The 14866-nt window shown below is 41.2% G+C and overlaps 1 long non-coding RNA gene across 2 annotated transcripts in view; it reads right to left on the reverse strand.

Moving 5' to 3' along the window:
• The window catches only part of LOC135184842 (uncharacterized), a 67314-nt gene that overhangs the window by 25933 nt on the left and 26515 nt on the right, over positions 1–14866 (reverse strand). Inside the window, exon 3 of one of the 2 annotated variants that reach the window (XR_010306211.1) lies at positions 1673–1812. The exons of the other annotated variant lie outside the window; for it this stretch is intronic. This is a non-coding gene — a long non-coding RNA (uncharacterized LOC135184842). Of the gene's footprint in view, positions 1–1672; positions 1813–14866 lie in introns of those variants that run through there. 2 annotated transcript variants of the gene reach the window in all.

The following is a 14866-nucleotide window of genomic DNA, read 5'->3' on the forward strand; positions in this document are numbered from 1 at the left end:
TTTAAACTAGATAGAAGACATTTTTTGCACTGAGCTTGGTGAAATAATAGCATGGGTTGCCTGAAGAGGTGGTAGATGCCTCATCACTGGAAACATTCCAGGTTATGTTGGACAGAGCTCTGAGCAATGTGATCTAGTTGAAGATGTCTCTGCTTACTACAAGGGGATTGGACTAGATAAGTATTAAAGGTCCCTTCCAAACCAAGCCATTCTATGATTCTTAATAGCAGTCTCTCAACCTTGATCATACAACAGATCATGCTCCCATTTGCTTCTGACTGTGGAGCATGTAACATCTTAGGAACAAGAAATATGTCCTTGGAAAAACATTTCCTTGCATATGCAGTGGGTTCTCTACTTCCACAGCAGTTTATACCTATGGAAACTTCTTACTTGCACCACCTTCTCTTCCCTGAAAGCAGAAACTAACCTGTAGGGGCTGACTCTCTTCTCAATAAATCGAGATGGCAACATTCAGCTCTATTCTTTTTACAACTTAATGTAATAACTTTTCCTGCAGCAAAAGGAAGAAAAGATGTTGGACTAAGGAAATTGCATATGACTTTTTGATCTCTGCTACGTGACTGGGGAAAGAAGAGGGGACTTTCAGGAAACAAAGGCTAAGTAAAAAGAAAACAGATAGCAAATGCATGTCAGCATCTTTTGGTTTATTGCCATATGGGAATTTAAATTGCTGACTTCCTAGGCTGCAGATTAAAAGGTTACAAAAGATGAAGATGATATTTCATGCAGAACATGTTGGAGGCTTGGAATTCACTTTCAAATATTTGTCATTGAAATTATAATCCTCATGTTACTACTTGGGAACTATCTGACTAAAGGTAAATAGCCAGCTTGTCTATTAATGAGCATCTGGATAACAATTTACAATAATCTTTGGTTTGTATGGAAGAGATGCTGCTCAAAATGTGTGTGCTACTTTCTCCATGGGACATGGGAGCTGATTTATGTTTTACTGAATGAAATTAAACAAACATTTTTAGCAAACTATAAAATTAGGTAAATAAGTTCACTATAATCAGATAACCTTCTGAGACACCTGGAACACAAACCTTATGAGGAGAGGCTGAGGGAGCTGGGGTTGCTTAGCCTGGGGAAGAGGAGGCTCAGGGGTGACCTCATTGCTGTCTACAACTACCTGAAGGGAGGTTGTAGCCAGGTGGGGGGTGGCCTCTTCTCCCAGGCAACCAGCAACAGAACAAGGGGACACAGTCTCAAGTTGTGCCGGAGGAGGTTTAGGCTGGATGTTAGGAGGAAGTTCTTCCCAGAGAGAGTGATTTGCATTGGAATGGGCTGCCCAGGGAGGTGGTGGAGTCGCTGTCCCTGGAGGCGTTCAAGAGAAGACTGGATGAGGCACTTAGTGCTGTGGTCTAGTTGATTGGACAGGGCTGGGAGCTAGGTTGGACTGGATGTTCTTGGAGGTCTCTTCCAACCTAGTTGATTCTATGACTTTTCTATGCCTGTATCCTATTTAAAGACTAAACAGTAGTTTCTGGTGTTTCTTGCTTTCTATTCACCAGATTAGCAAGTGCAAGACATCTGTCTCATTTTAATTGGCCAAAAAGGAAGATTGATCACCATATACTTTTTCCAGACTTATCTAAGCTAAGTATGGTTAGGAAACAGGAAAAGAAAAGAATAAGAGGAGGAGTAGCATGAAGCAATCTTTAATTCCTTTGGCATTATTTTGTTTAACGAGGAATGCTAATCAATGCTTCATACTGAGATCACATTTGATCAGGCAGAAAAGGAAAATATCATCCTGTCTGTGAAGTTCTCAGAAAGATGAACCTGTCAAGAGGTAGAGAAATAGGTCACATGAAAGTTAATGGAAAGTAATAAATGGAATACATTGTGCCACAAGGCTTCATCTCAATTAAAAGTTCACCTGCTGAATGCCATTTAAATTGACAGATATGCAGCTCTTATCAGCCTGCTTATTTATAGTCTTTGCAGTTACAAAGGCAGTTGTGTATTCCACTGGGTAGCCTCTGGAATCCTCCTGTTGCATTTTTTAGTCAAGAGTAATTGAAGTGTAAAGTAGTGAAATGCCAGCATTCATAGGAAAATGTTTCATGGGAGAATGTTTCTTTATTACAGATGTTCAGGTGTCTCAGAATAAACTGACAATAGAGAAAGACTGGATTTTCCCTTTAGCAGTGTCCAGCACTAGGCTGAATTGAACCGTTGTTCTTTGGCTACGGTAATGTCATCACTTCAAGAGGCAGCTCCACCACCCCTTTTTGGCAGTTTGAGCTGTGTCATGTGGCCTGCTGAGGCCTTGTAAGCCTAAGATGGAGGGGGAGTAGATGTGGCCTACTCTTAGTCCTGCCAAGGGGGAAACAGGTGGAGGATTCTAGATGGTTTGAGGCCAACAGACGTGGCTTAGCTAGCTGATTGCCTTTTGCATATATGCACTATTAAATAGAACCTCTCTTTAAACTTCCAATCAGTCTGCAGTACTTTTCATTCTTATTCTCTAAAAGGAGTAAGAGTCACCTCAGTCATCCAGTCCTGGGTAGCTCATGTCCTCAAACAATGACACTGGTGGTTACAGCTTCATCCTTGCATTACTCTGTTGCAAGAAGTGGATAATAGTTTACAGAAATTACTTGAGCCACTTTTAGATGAGACAAAGCTTTGTAACTTAATATAGGAGGATGACTTAGAGCTGAAGGTGATACACAGAGAGGTACTGTAGGTACTACTACACTTGGGAACATGACCACAGCATGCTTAAGAGAAAAATGTTAAGCATCAGAAGTGTACACTTCTGGAGTTCTATTATTTCTAGGTTAGCTGCTTGAGCTGGAGCTTCATGTTTAAGTACTTTATTCCTCTTTTTATGTTTAGTACTGAACAAAAGACACTTGTCTCGAGCTGATAGTGGGAGACATTGTCTGTGTAATTGCCTGCTGCTCCTTGAACTTGCTCAGGAAATGAGAGCTCTGGTCTGTAGCCCTTCTTCAGTGAGGATCTTTCGCAGGATCCCAACCATACTTCCTCCAACTCCGCAGTAAATGCCTGCATTGTGTAAGAGCTGGGAAGCACCTTTAAATTTCCATGTTAGAGCTGTGCCACTAGGATGCTTAGATTGCCACAGGCAGCCAGCAAGAGAGAGCCTGACATTGCAAGAGTAGCCCACCACAGCAAGCTGGGAGGGATCAGTATGGCTCTGTTTTGTGATGAACAGATGGATGCCAGAACGTTACAAGCACACTGAATAAAACAGAAACACAAAGGGTGTTTGGTAACTTTATTGGCTGAGAGCAGAGATGAGACAGAGATTAATCACTTCCTTGTTCAGACTGGGAGACTAGTGTGCTTGTACAGAAGCCTAAAGGTGGACACAAAACACACTGCCAAAGAGTTAATCAGATGCTTATTTTAGGCAAAGATGTTTCTTAGTCGAATCAGATTGGGCTTAGATCGTGCTCCGAGGACTTATCTTGTTTGGTTGGTTTCTTACCCCCCCTCCCCCCTTTCTCTCTTTGAATCATAGCCCTAACAGAGTAGTGATTTTGGAACAAAGACTTAATCAAATCTACAAGTGTGCAGGTGTGCATGATGGGAAGTTGGTCTTTATGAGAGACACTCAGTGTAGCTATATCTGGTGGGAGGGACACAGTGAATCTCAGTAGCTGAGAGCAAAACAAAACTCAAGAGATTCATTAGTGAAAGAAAAACAAGCTCATAAGACTGTGGCTCCAGATTACAAGTCCAAGACCTGCACTGTTCTGACAGTCAGGCTGGCAAATATTGAAGGCAGGAACAGGGAGAAAAAGCCTCCTACAACTTGTACAGTTGCACAAGTATTCGATATTTTTTCAGAGAGGTTAAAAATGAAAAGGAGAAATGTTCACCTGCAGTATGCAAAAGAACTGCTACCATGCAAATCAGAATTGGTTTTACAAGTTTGTAATTTGATGTGTTTGTGATTTGGGTATTTTGATAGTTTGCAATTTGAAAAATATAGTACTTGGGTGTGAAGGTCTGATCTTGAATTAGCTGCTTGCATTTAACAAGCTGTGCATGTTCTAAGAAACTCAACACTAAGGATTTTGTCTTGAACTTTTCCTATTTGTTAGTTGTTCAGTATCATTGAGAAACTGAGCACTTTGGGTAGGTATCCCCTCTCCTCACCCAATCCATGCTCTCAAAAGCCTGAAAAAAATACATCAGAAGTTATTTTCAAAATGCTTCCAAGTGGAATTTGTATTCAGTTAATATTTAAGTATTGCCTATAATGCATGTAATAAAATGGGAGCATGCTTTGGAAAGCCCTGATTGAATGTGTGTGTCAGCTAGTGCTCTGGTAGCCTAAAGCAATTTGATTTTGTTATAAAGTAATGGAGCACAGTGATGAAAACCAGGTCTCTCTTTTCACAGTTTTTATTTTGTCTGCTGAAGTAGGTGCCTCTCTATCCCTCTCTCACAGCCTGTAAACTTAAAATAATTAGCTAAGATAATTTTTCTTTGTGTCATAATTAAATCTAAGTAACAGACTATAACTTTTCTATTGCGAAACTATAAGGGCAAAATTTTAACTAGTGTATCCCGGCATCAGATGTCCTCTGAAGAAAGAAAAACCCTCCAGTAGAAACAACTTTACTCATGGGAGTTAAAGGACCTAACTGCCCTGTAGGTAGAAGAGAGCTGGCTGCATTCTGTGCAGTTTCAGTCTCCTGCTCTTTAGGCAGATCAGACTGTGCTGTAACTCACATGAGGTACATTAATGTTAAAAAAGAGAATAGTATGAAGCTACCAAATTAATTTCTGTCTGATTCTGGTTTTGAGTGCAGGTTTCTAGCATGAAAGGCTAATGCATTAACTCCTCATGTCAAGCACATCTCACTATGCAAAAGTTATTAATACACTCAATTTCCTACATTTTTAAGCATCTGATGTTTTCATGGACTTTCTTTCTCTGTATGCTAATTGTACTATCTGCCTTTTTTATTTAATTTAACATGTAGTTTGTATCCAAAAAATCCTTCAAACCAAATAACAACCAGGCTTTCATGAAAACACAGATCATCTAGGAACTAAGGGAAGTAAGCTTTGGCAGAATAGAAGAGGATGCTATTCTCAGTCCCAGCAGGCAGCAAAGCAAAGCAAATGTGAGTGACCCGCTGAATTCAGCACATCCACTCTTGGAGGAAAAATGTTTTTTCACTTTAAAAGTATATGCAATTATCCTCTTTCTTTCCCAGCCACACACATACACATCTGGTGCTAATTCTGGCCTTTACAGGTCGATTTTTTATACCCCTGTGGGGAAAACATAAAGAAAAATAAAAAGCTGTACATGTTCTGAGCAAGCACTCCTGGCATAAAAAGTGCTAAGGAACCAGCATGTCTGTGACACTTTAGCCTCAAAGATTTTGAAGGATGCATCCAAGGCCATGTCTGAATTATGTTGCACTGAACTGAGATGGCAGCAACAACTTCTTTTCCCATCTTGCAAAGGGATGTAGGATGATGTGTAGGAAACCTTGATGAAGTCTGTTGTTGACATTTAAATAAATTAATGATGCACTCTGTATACAAACAAGAGAAGCTGATGTTTCAGCAGTGATGGGCCTGATTAGCTTTTAATGATGATGAAGTCAGCATTTTAATGGTTTGTGCTGAGCTTTTAAAGCCAAATTTTTGAGGGAGCCTGTTCATGTGGAAACATAATGCTTTTATTGGTATATTCAGCAAGGTGAAGGTATGTAAATAACAGCTAATTCTAAACTGTGCATTAAACACAAGCTCCAAAATGTCTCAACAGCAGACTTTGTTCAGAGAACAAATGTGTCTCTCTTCACACCTACACACCTGTTTCCTTTCCAAATAAACCACACATCTGAAGGTGGACAGGAATTGGTGTGTATCTGAGTCCTCACAGACATGTCATTCATATATATCTATACATAGGAGCTGAGAAGCGCCTCCGGCTCAGTTAATTTAGGCTTAGCCACTGCCATTTTCCTGTCTGCTGCACTTCCAATAAAGTTAAGTTTCTGTCCTTCTGTGATGGTAGCTATGAGGCAGCTGCTGTTTTATAACAGCAACTAATGCAACATATTAAGAGAGCAATTTTAAGATGGATACATTAGTATTACACTTCCTTGATTTGTTGCTTTTATAGATCTTGAGAGTCTCAGTCTGAACACACTTTTCTGTACACTTTTTGTGTATTAAAAAAAAATCAAAAGGGAAAGTGGGAATGTTCAATTCAGACTGGCAGCTTCAAGAAACTCTTTCAAATTCATAGAATAGAATCATTGAATCAACTAGGTTGGAAGAGACCTCCAAGAACATCCAGTCCAACCTAGCACCCAGCCCTGTCCAATCAACTAGACCATGGCACTAGGTGCCTCATCCAGGCTTCTCTTGAACACCTCCAGGGATGGCAGCTCCACCACCTCCCTGGGCAGCCCATTCCAATGCCAATCACTCTCTCTGGGAAGAACTTCCTCCTAACATCCAGCCTAGACCTCCTCCGGCACAATTTGAGACTGTGTTCCCTTGTTCTATTGCTGGTTGCCTGGGAGAAGAGACCAACCCCCACCTGGCTACAGCCTCCCTTCAGGTCGTTGTAGACAGCAATGAGGTCACCCTGGAGCCTCCTCTTCCCCAAGCTAAGCAACCCCAGCTCCCTCAGCCTCTCCTCACAGGGCTGTGCTCCAGGCCTCTAACCAGCTTCATTGCCCTTCTCTGGACATGTTCCAGTATCTCAACATCTCTCTTGAATTGAGGAGCCCAGAAATGGAAACAGTACTCAAGGTGTGGCCTGACCAGTGCCGAGTACAGGAAAGAATAAACTCCCTTGTCCTACTGGCCACACTGTTCCTGATACAGGCCAGGATGCCATTAGCTCTCCTGGCCACCTGGGCACACTGCTGACTCATGTTCTGCTACTGTCTACCAGTACCCCCAGGTCCCTTTCTGTCTGGCTGTCCTCCAGTCACTCTGTCCCCAGCCTGTAGTGCTGCTTGGAGTTGTTGTGGCCAAAGTGTAGAACCCTGCACTTGGCCTTGTTAAATCTCATCCCATTGGCCTCTGCCTACCCATCCAGCCTGTCGAGGTCCCTCTACAGGGCTCTTCTACCCTCCAACAGATCAACACCTCCTAGCTTGTTGTCATCTGCAGACTTACTGATGCTGGACTCAATCCTCTCAACCAGATCATCAATAAAGACATTGAACAGGACTGGGCCCAGCACTGATCCTTGGGGAACACCACTAGTGACTGTCTGCCAACTGGATGTGGCATCATTCACCACCATTCTCTGGGCCCAGCCCTCCAGACAGTTCTTGACCCATTTCAGAGTGAATCTGCCCAAACCATGAGCTGCCAGCTTTGCCAGGAGCTTGCTGTGGCAGATGGTATCAAAGGCTTTGCTGAAGTCCAGGTAGGCTACATCCACAGCCTTCCCCACATTCACCAGGTGATGAATAATTCATATTATTTTACAATGCTGTAAAGATATGATTATTGGGGAATCATTAGTCTTGATCAAGTCTATGGAGAATTGATTCATATATTATTCTTAAAGCTTAAGAAATCACTACAATGCAGATAATTTCTCTGAGTTTCTTCTAAACTTGAAGTAATTTCAAGTCCTTGGACAAGAAATGTTAAGCCAGTTATGGGAATGTGTAAATCAATCAAAAGCCCCTGAAAAATATTGTTGTTCTCTTACTTCCTCTGTCACTGAAGTGGTGCTTCCAGCCCCTCAAAGTGGCACAGACAAAAAAAAAATTGCATGGTGCATCATTGATATACTATTTGTGCCCATTATTTATTACATAGCACATGATAATATGCTTTTATTTCCTTATTACATTAAATAAAGGTTCTGCAATATGAACATTGCCAGTGTAACTTACTGTCTCTTGGTAGGTGAGAAATATTTTTTTTCTTCTACTTGATGACAAAAATCTGAAAATTGTCCCCATGCCCCCTCAAAAGACATCTAAACTCACATTAAGGCACTGTGATAAACCAGAGATACATTACACATCCATTTTTTAACTAAAAAGATATTTACACTTTCAACACAAGAGTTTTTTAAAGCATAACATCCACAGATGCTGACATAAGGATACTTAATGTACTTGGAGACCACTTCTGTGGGAGATTTTGGTTTAAAGCTGGAACAAAATGTATTCTCTAGGCACTTCAATGCCCCCTTATTTTAAAGTCTGTGCTAAAACTTGAAAATTTTGGAGTCAGAAACGCATTTTGGTCAGATCAGGTGAGGACAGTTGTATTTTACAAAATTCTTAAGGAACATAAGGATGTGTCTTGTGACTGCATTCACTGGCACTTCGCACGGTGTCAGTTCCAGCTGACCCTCTTCCTATTTTGAATGCTTGTTATATATAGACTCCTCTGTGCCTCGTAAGGATAAAACTCATGCTACATAGGCTTTTTACAAGCCTGCTGAAGCTGCCTTTTCTTTGCCCCCTGGAAATTGTTTTGAATAGAGTATCTTTGAGACAACTAGCTCTTCCAAATTCTGAACAATTCAGACAACTTCTGCTAAAATGATCAGACACTGATCAGACAGATAAGGAGGGGGATGCTGTGTAACCCTTGTTTCCTTCTGAAACCAGTAAAAAGGAGCTGCCATGCATGCCCTCAGTAGAACTGAGCCAGATCCGTGTCCGGATCAGCTGCTGCTTAGCTCCCACCAGTTCCTGACTGCTGTTAGAACAGTGCCATAAGACAGTTAATTACAAGGAATGGGAGGGGTGGGAAGGCAACAAAGTCTCCTTAGATCTGATTAGTACGGTTCCCATTTTGCCTTTCCCTAGCGGTAGGAGGGTACATTGCCAGTTGACACAGACTGTCTCGGTCTCACTGCCAAACCCGGTGGGAGAAAACACTGATGTTTTGAACGGTGTGCTAGCTCAACCTCCTTTCACTATCAGGCTGTCTCCACAGCTGACAGAAGGATCCGTTTTTTCACTGAGGCACTAAGACATGTAGTACTAACTTACATTGCTTGCAAACTGCAGTCCCTTTAGTATGTGGACAGAATAGGACCTGTGCAAGTACAGCACAAATGGTGTGACAGATATTTTTAAGAGTGCCATGTAGCAGTGTGTCAAAGTATTTCTCATTTTACAGTGCATTAAATCTTACCCTTGAACTGCTGAGAAAATAATTTATCCTGATTTTTTCAAAAGCCTGATTCAGTCCTCTTAACATAATTTCCTGAGCTTTGAACTCATTGAGTTTTCTAATAATGTACTTAAATGAGGGAAGTAGGTAATTCTCTCTTTCGTTGCCTTTGGGGGATCATCAATCACACATCGTTGCTGTTAGCATTGCAACGTGGCTGCCATCTCTTTTTTTTTTTCCCTTTAAGAAGCCTAATCATGCATGGAAAAAGTGCTGGAGAGGAAAAGTTTCCATGTATAAATTGCAGAGTCTTTGTGAAGAATTGCTACACCTCCTGGGAGGCAGTTTTCGTGTGAAGCCCTAAAGTGATTCAGATCCCTAGCTACAATATTTTTTTTTTATAACCTTTCCCTCACCCACTGCCACAGTGCATTTCTGTAGCAAGCAAATTCCATGGATATTACAAGGACTGATTTATAAATGAGTTGTACTGTGATAGTGTCACACAAGACATGCTTATTAAACCAAGGGATGATGCAAAAGTTGAACTATTTGTTAAAAAAGCTATTTTTATATAAATTCCAAGAAATAGGCATGAAGATATTAAGATCTGGTTTGACTGAGCACTTATTCTCAAACATTTGCATATTCAGTTAATTTTAGTATTAAAACACTTTCAAATTAATGTAGTAGTCTTTTCCACTTAAAAATCAGACTAGATCACACAAAATGTGATGGTCATCTGAGCCTTCAACTGACTTCCCACATTACAAAAATCAGTATCTGCTTTTCCAGAAAGAATTGCAACTGGCAGTAGGTGATGAGGAGAAATTGAGTCTGAACATTGACTGTACCCATTGGCTGTAAATGTACAGAGGAAAGCATGAAATCTTTGCTGAACCTCACTTTTGAAAATTAAAAGCATTTTCATATTAGACTTTAATTTCCTTCAGGGAAACAAAAAAACAGAGATTAATCAAAATAGCCCTGGTGCTTCCTGCTTACTTAGAAAGTTCTGTTTCCTAAGTACACAAGTGCACACAGTGAGAGACATCATCTCTGCTCATTACTCCATGATCCCACAGCATGATAAGCATACAGGACCATGATCCCAAGGACTGTTTTTTGCCTTTTTTCACCCACTCCACTTGCTGCTTCTATTACTTTCACCTTCCTTCCTTTCCATTCAAACAATATTCTTTGAATGCCAGTCAGTCCTGTAATATACATTCCTAAATGGCCCTACATGAACCTTTGCTGTGGGCAGCTGCATGCCTATGTTTTAACAGAATCACAAAATGGTAGGGGTTGGAAGTGACTTCTGGAGACCATCTAGTCCAATTCCTCTGCTAATTGCCTAGATCAGATTGCTTAGCAACACATCCAGGTGGATCTTGAAAGTTTCCAGAAGAGAAGACTCCACAACTCCACTAGGCAGCATGTTCCAGTGCTTTGTCACTCTCAAAGCAAAGAAGTTTTTTCTAAAGTAAAATCTGCTATGTTCTAGTTTCTTCCTATTGCCCTTTGTCCTATCACTAGCCACCAATGAAAAGAGCACAGTCCTATCCATATGCCCTCCCACCCTTTAGATAGTTACATGCATTTACTAGATCTCTCTCAGACTTCTCTTTTCCATGCTAGCCAGCCCCAGGTCTCTCAGCCTCCCCTCATAAGAGATGCTCCAGTCTACTAATCACCTTTGTGGCCCTCCATTGGACTTTCTCCAGTAGTTTTTTATCCCTCTTGAACTGAGGACCCCAGAACTGGACACAATACTCCAGTGTGGCCTCAAGTGGGCAGAGCAGAGGGGGAGAAGAATCTCCCTTGTCTTGCTGGCCACACTCTTAATAATGCACCCCAGATTGCCGTTGGCCTTTTTGGCCATGAAGGCAAATTGCTGTCTTGCAGTGAACTTGACCACCAAGACTCCCAGGTCTTTCTCCACAAAGCTGCTTTACAGCAGGTCATGCCCTAACCTGTACTGATGCATAGGGTTATTTCTCTCCAGGTGCAAGACTCTACACTTGCCCTTGTTGAACTTCATGAGGTTCAATTCTGCTCAACTCTCCAACCTGTCCAAGTCCTGCTGAACTGCCACACAGCCTCCTGATGTGTCGAGCACCCCTCCCAGTTTTGTGTCATCAGCAAACTTGCTGAGAGTACACTCTGTTCTTACATCTAGGTTGTCGATGAATACGTTGGACAAGACTGGACTCTGTACTGACTATTGGGGAACATTAGCCACAGGCCTCCAGCTGGACCCTGCAGTGTTGATCACAGCTCTGTGTGCTCTGTCATTCAGCCAGTTCTCAATCCATCTCACTGTCCACTCACCTAACCCACACTTTTTAAATTTATCTATGAGGATGTTATGGAAGACAGTGTCAAAAGCCTTGCTGAAGTTCAGGTAGACAACATCCACTTGTCTCCTCTCATCTACCCAGCTGGTCACACCATCATAGAAGGCAATCAGATTGGTCAAGCATGATTTCCCCTTAGTGAATCCATGCTGACTACTCTTGATAATCTCACTTTCCTCCACATGCTTAGGGATGACCTCCATAATGAGCTGCTCCATCACCTTTCCAGGGATGGAGGTGAGGCTGACTAGCCTCTAGCTTCCCAGATTGTCTTTCTTGCTTTATTTGAAGATAGGATGGACATTGGCTTTCCTCCTGTCCTCAGGCATCTCCCCCATTCTCCCTGGCCTATCAAAAATGAAGAAGAGTGGCTTATCAATAATCCTTTAACACTTGCAGATGCATCCCACTGGGGCAAATAGATTTGTGGGTGCCTTTGCTTTTGCACAGGAGACATTATTGTTTCATAATAATGCCTATTTGTTTCTAACTGCTTCTGAAAAAGGAGTACATCTTTTCCCACCATGGTTTCATTACATTTTACACCAGTCTTTCATGAGGTATATATAGTAGCAGCAGCAGGAAACAGCCTACACTTGAGGCTAGCAGTCTCACAGAAGTACTGTGCAAATATGACTTACTGCTTTCTCCTCTTTCATGCAAGACTAGAATAACTGGCACTGCCTCATGCCTGTCAAAAGACTGTGCTGTAAATCCGTTCTGAGCAAAAAAAAGGGAAGTATAAGTAAAATGCACATGTTCACCAAGTCTGTTTTTTCACCTTTTGAACTTGAGAAGAGCTTTTTAAAGCAATCAGCTATAAGTGCAAATGATACCCTGCTGCCACTTAGCCTCCTTTCCCAAGAAACCCATTTGCAAAGTATTATTTGTTTATTTCTCTCAGGACACAAATAAGCTTTAAACATGGTAAAGTTAATATACTTCATAATGATAAACCAAGGGCTTAAATGAGCATGAAAATTTGCTGAGGCAAAGCCTTTAAGATTATATTAAAGGTCTAATAGAATCTCTTGCATGCATTTGAATCATAAATGCGCACAAATCTCTGACCTAGGACATTGTCACTGCAGTTTCTATTATCATTATGACTTTGCAAGCTATGTATAATTAGTGAGCATTTAGTGCAGTGCTTTACCTGTGTGGGAACTACTGTATCTGTGACATGTCCTCCTCTTTTTTCTGAGAACTATCCCCTAATAAACACGAAAGTGCTCTGAAATAAGGTAGTACTGCATGTAACAGAAACCTAGAGCAGAAGATTAGCATAGTGACAAGATAGTTCAGTGTAACATGGAGATACTTGTGCTACTTGAACGAGCAGCAGTAATTTAGCATGAGCCAAGTGTGGTACTTCCCCACACAAAGAAGGGAGAGAGTGAATAACACCTGCCAGCATTATGTAAGAGTCGTTATATAAGACACCTAGAAAGTGAAAGAAATGAAGAATTGTTGGGTTTAAAGATGCAAAATTTTGGTGACCTTTTTCCTTTCAAACCAGCCACCCAGTCATGCACAGGGAGAGAGCACACATAGAGCTTTTCCTCCTTGAAGATACCCTGGTCACTGCACCAGGCTAGGGCTATGGAAGCACTAATCTTGTCCAAGAGAGAAAGGTAAAGGAGAGTCATCAAACACAGACTTGCTTCAGGAAAGAAATATCACAAAACTGTACATACACAGGGTAAATCTCACTTATAGGTTAGATGAAGAAGTACTGCAGCAGATTTTGCCTCCTACTCAATTCTTGCTGATCCAACCTAATTCCTAGGATCCCCAAGGACAGTACAGCTTCCGTGCCTCTGTCTTTTCTCATCCCAGAGGCACATACAATGCAAAGCTCTATGCATGAACAGCCTGGACTGGACTGTGCTTTCAGAGGCACAGGCTGTTGTATCTCCTGCAGCACTCTCAGTCTCCCACAGGAGGGCTGATGCCACTGGCACGGCTAATGCAGTACCTTGCCTGAATATGTGTTGCTTCCATATGAGAGCATAAGTTAGAGAGATTTCCTGGAAGACATTGCATATCTTTGCAGAGACTTGCATGCCTGGTCTCTCTATACAATCTATTGCATGGGTTCCTTATCATGTACATATAAGGTCTGGATCCTTTTTTCACGGAAAAAGGTTTTTGAATCAAAACTTTGTAATTGACCCTGCAAGCCAGAATTGCAATAGTTCAGGTTTCTTTCCAGTACCTTCAGGAGTTTTTGGCTCCAAATTCATCTGTCAGGCAAATAAGGATGAAAAGAAAAATAATGTGAGCAGCTTAGCAAGACACTTTATCCATTTAAAGTAAATCTTCAAATACCTGTTAAAATGGTAGCTTAGCTCTCCTGCTTCTGCACAGAAGCAACCCCGGTCAGACAGTCATGATGGCCTGATTATAGAGCAGATTTCTTCTGCTCTAATGTTTGTTTTAATGACTGTTGCAAGGGCAGCATATAACCAGTGAGCAGTTAAATTCTGTGTCTGTGAGAGAGTTCTTACATGTTGAAATTCCACAGCGTGTTCACTGCTAAGCAACGTTCCACTTTTAGCCTTTATCCAAGCTCTGATACCCTTTGTTTTCCACATTTTTGTCTCCATCACACATAACATTTTCAAGGTGGTCTACACATACAAATGCCAAGTGGCTCCTACCTAACTCAAAACTCATGCACAACTTCAATGCACTGACCTCATGGGTCAAAATTTTGATGATCAAAATCACTTCATCATGGTAAACTCACATTAAAAAAAAAAAATCTCTCTTTACTTAAAGTTAATTTTTTTTCCCTAAACCAATTCTCAGTACATCAAATGAAATATTAGACATTGAAAAACTTTTCTAAACAAATTACACATGTTCTTTTAAGAATATTTGCCCTACATCAGGAAACACCTTCAAAGTACAGCAATGCTCCTTGGAAGTATCAGATTAAGCTGTTTCCTCTTAAGACAATGTCATTTAAAAAACAAAAATAGAGCCTTTTCAAGATGGTCAGTATTGTTGCAATATCTTCCCCTGAATATCATAAGCAGTGAACCATCATGCTAGCCGATTTTACTGAAAGGCTCAGAACGCAGGATGATAGCTTTACAGACTTGTTTCTTGACCATTAGCTTAACGAGGTGTAAGGCTGATAGAGATCACTACTACTCATCTGACAACTTACAAACCATTTCTCCGAAGGAAACAAATAAAAACGGCTGACTGCATACCTAATAAGGTGCTGCAGATACAGGAACTAATAAAAGCTTGAATATTTACTGTGAGAACCTGAACAACTGAGTGATTTTACCATTTGTTGTAGGTTTGTCTTTTATCAGAATCAACAAGACCACCACAGACTGAAAAATGTT

This window comes from Pogoniulus pusillus, chromosome 21 (assembly GCF_015220805.1).
Source record: "Pogoniulus pusillus isolate bPogPus1 chromosome 21, bPogPus1.pri, whole genome shotgun sequence".
Taxonomy (NCBI): domain Eukaryota; kingdom Metazoa; phylum Chordata; class Aves; order Piciformes; family Lybiidae; genus Pogoniulus; species Pogoniulus pusillus.